Source organism: Triticum urartu, chromosome 4A (assembly GCF_056163025.1).
Source record: "Triticum urartu cultivar PI428250 chromosome 4A, HENAU_Tu73, whole genome shotgun sequence".
NCBI classification, from domain to species: Eukaryota; Viridiplantae; Streptophyta; class Magnoliopsida; order Poales; family Poaceae; genus Triticum; species Triticum urartu.
This window is the reverse complement of record NC_141876.1, coordinates 342,872,888-342,877,094: the sequence shown is the minus strand read 5'-3', so window position 1 is coordinate 342,877,094 and position 4,207 is coordinate 342,872,888.

Here is a 4,207-nt window from a genome sequence, read left to right as displayed (position 1 = left end):
TATGTATTGATGAACTGTTGTACTCATGATGCAGCTTGTGGCGAGTGTAAGCCTTTATCTTGTATTCTCATCCATTCAGTACATGGTATGTTGTAATCCCTATTCAAGAATTCATCTGATTAACCTGTTAACTTGCCGATTAATCCCTACTCATAGGGTCACCGAGTAGCCAATAAACCAATAAATTGTCTGATTAATTGATTAAATGGCCGATTAACTTGTCGATTAGCCTATTAATCCCCTACTCACCAGCCAATCGAGGAGGTACCAGTTAACGATTTCCTCAATAATGGTTGTAATGATATCCACCTTGCTATGCGCTCGAAATGCGGTTGTGCTCCAATCATGAATTCATCACGTGATTGAGATAGTATCGCTTCTTGGGCACTACACCACCACGAACACGCTCACTAGCCTCGCCCATGTATATGCTCACAAGGCTGGGATGGACGTGGCCGAAGTGGCCGGGGGGCATCTTCATTCTTCACCAGCGCTGCTGGGTCAAGGTCACTTGAGCTGAACGAGAAGCAGACGCTGCTGGAGTGCGACATGGCGGCTGAGTTATATGTCTGGCACATAGTCAAAGACCTCGGGCAGCCAGTATGTCATCATCCGCCGAAATCACAATCACAGGCGCGAGCGACATCAGGTGCTATACTTGCCTCCTTGCTATCAGCCATGACCGCGGCCCCATGCGACGAGCGCTACGAGCTAGCGAAGCTCGCATGAATCGACTCAGGAAGCTCTAATGGCTTCTACTCCGTGAGAAGATGAGCCAAGGGAATTTTGCTAGTATTAAAAAACATTATTGAAGGTGGGGCTTATCAGGAGACGTGTCGCGCATTGGTTGGCCCTGCACAATACTACGTGCAGGGTTCCCAACACGAGAGCCCGACCCCCACACGCCCTATAACACAGAGACTGCGCAACGTCACCGCATGCATGCATGTGGGAATCTTTTTGGATTTTCAGTTTTTAAAATGTTTTGTCTCTTAAATGAAAATCCGATTGAAGATCCGTTTTCACCATTAAATTCCTCGGGACGATTTCTTCGAAACTAGATCTCATATCAATATATTTCGACGAGTTTTTTTGGGGGTTAAAAGCTGCCATGTCTATTGCACATGAATTGCCATGGTGTTTACACTAAAGTTGCCATGATATGTTTTAGCTATTTTCTTATACATTTAAAAGTAATTTTTGACATTTATAAAGTGGGGAATTAAGAAACTAGACTTGCCATGAACCGTAACTAAAATTGCCATGATACATGCACTTAAAATTGCCATGGTTCATACAAAAAATAATTTTTGTGGTCAAAGTACTGGAGTTGCCATCATCCAAATACTAAAATTGCCATGCTCTACAAACTAAAATTGCCACATGGCAACTTTAGTTTATGCACTATGGCAACTACAGTGTAAACATCATGGCAACTTTTGGGAATTTTTTTTGTCGAAACATATCAACATGGGGTCTAGTTTTGAAGATCTCATCGAGACGGGTTTAATGGTGAAAATGTATTTTTAATTAGGAGATAAAACATTTTTAAGCCGAAAACCAAAAAGATTCATGCTGATGTCATCTGTCCACATGTGACAAAATGAGTGGTAAAGGAGGCGTGTGGGCGATGTGCAAGATGCCACACGTGTGGGCTTTAGTTTTTTTCCTTTTTAATAGGCCATCTGGGAATACCAGGCAGCTTAATTAGCAGCTTCCCAAATACCTCACTTTATACGGCCGTGGTGTGGGCCAGGGTTGCATTTAATGTCATATGAATACACAGGCCAGGCGACGCCCAACCGATCGAATAATTGCTTTGGGCGCTGGGTGGACATAATTGAGCTGTTTCCCAAGTTCGGTTCTCGCAGTGTGCATCTTGTCTTTCCATCAACCATGGACGAACAAAGCAAGGTGTGGACATGGGTTCTGCACAGACGAAGAGCGGTATCGATCGCACAACACACCCACTGCACGCTTCTAGCATTTAGCAAGTAGGAAAAATCCAGCGTTGACGTCGTCTTCTAGCTGCGGCACGCCCGTAAGCATATCTCCGAATTTCTTTGTTGTGAGAGACACGCAGCTAGGAGGCCGTTGCGTTGATGGATCATCAATGGATTGTTGGGTGCATTTATGATTTGCAGGGGCAGCTGAGTGTATTCACTCCTTTGTTGTGTCTTTAATATGTGCATCGCATGTGGGGAGGACATATCTAGTGATACGGGATCTTAGGTGCTACAATGCTCGAATGAATCCTGGACCGCTAGATCATATTCAAAGGGACATGATGAATGCAAGGGTGATGACTAGCTCCTCCACCGTAGAATATACCAGAAGCACCATGGATTCTATACTTAATTAAGCCCAAGGGAATGGGAAGATGAGGATTTCTGGATTTCCTAAATTTTACCCATTGTTTATTTAGCAGGAGCATGCGTGAAATGATGCTTGTAACCTTGTTATCACAAAAAACATTCGACACACTTCTACTAGTAAAAACCATATACACATTCTAAAACTGTAGATGTTAACTTAGAAAAAAGTATAGCATGTACTAGGTCAGTTGTCAGGGGCGGAGCCAGGATTTTGATATGGGGGGGGGCAAGTTGAGTTGAAAAGAATTGTCTAGAGCGAAGAAATAACTACCTTAATACTATAATAATATGTCATTTTGAGGCCATAAAACATGGGTACTTTTGTACAGTATTAGTTTACATTTAGCTCTACCATTATCAAAAAGATGAAATAAATTAACAAATTCATCTAAAGAAAAGTTAGCTACTAATTTTGTTCAACATAGATTTTTATGCAATACCGAAGAAGTTGTCTCCTATTTGGCGGCTCTTAAGAAACAACTAAGCTTTAGAGTGTTTGAGGGTGCTTTCTATATTCGTGGATGCCCAAATGCAAGCTTCACAAACAGCCTCACAACACAAACAAAAGAACTGAATCTGATGTATAATTTTGACACATCAAGAACTAAAAATCTAATGTATAATTTCGACACATACAAGAACTAAAACCCCTTACAGAATTAGTATCATGGCGGGAGAACTGAGAGAGATCAATACAATAATCGGTAATGCTACTCTAACCTTGGCTTATTCCTTCTGGACTAAAGAATTGACAAGGGCAGCCTGAGGACATAGCTCTTCGTCCCATCACGGCACATGCGGATTCAATCCAATCCCAAGAAGGGAGGGGCGACGGGGCGCAGGGAGGAGCAGAGGCGACAGTAGGGGCAGCGGCCCAATGCTAATGACACGCGTAATGATGGGAGAGGCTATTTACGCAGGGCATGGAAGACCTTTTTTCGAGAATTGGGCCTAGAAGACTGACAGGAGGAAGCCATCTGTCCACTTGTGGGCTGTCTCATGGGCTTTTTATTATTTTCTCATTTTATTATGCTTGTGATGGGAGGGGCCAAGTACGTGCAATTATATGATTTTCGCTAATTAATCGCTACGTGCTAAACGTTCCTTCGATTGTTAGGGGGGCCACGCCACTGCTTGCCCCCCTTGTGTCCGTCGCTCTCAGTTGTCCAACCGATTTCAGACTGTACAAGCTAGAATGGCACATGGAATATGTGAAGACCAACTTTGGAAAATGTTCGTTTATAATAGTACTCTTTGTGGATTATCATAATTGACATTATATGCAAATTTATGGACTAGACATACCATACTACTATTAGTGTTTCACGGACAAAGTAACCAAAAAATTACTAGATTTATTTCGTTGAACATTTAGTAGTATAAAAGCAAAATATGGAGATGGCATAATTTCATATGGAGATTGCACAAATAGCAAGACATGAGTGAAAACCAGGTTTAAGTTTCTGTGTCTGGGCAGTGAAACTAAGACTTTTTTCTGCCCGTAAGTGAATCCGAGTACTACTAGTAGGAAAAGGGCCTGATGCTTAATTAATAACATGAATCAGAGTGTTTTTGTATATTTTGTGGTGAATCAGAGTGTGCCTTCATCGTGTCCCTTCCAACATAATCGAAAGGCCCATGATCCATCGGAGCATTGTATCACTTAAGTTGCGGTATCACCAGATATGTTGCCCGCATGCGGGCTGCCAGATCGTTGAATTATTGCCGTTGGGATGCTGGGTGTGGGATTAATGCACGTGCTGCCTCGGGGCCATGCACTGCATATGTCAGGTGCAAATACATACGCTATACCAAATTCTATATGAGGAGGC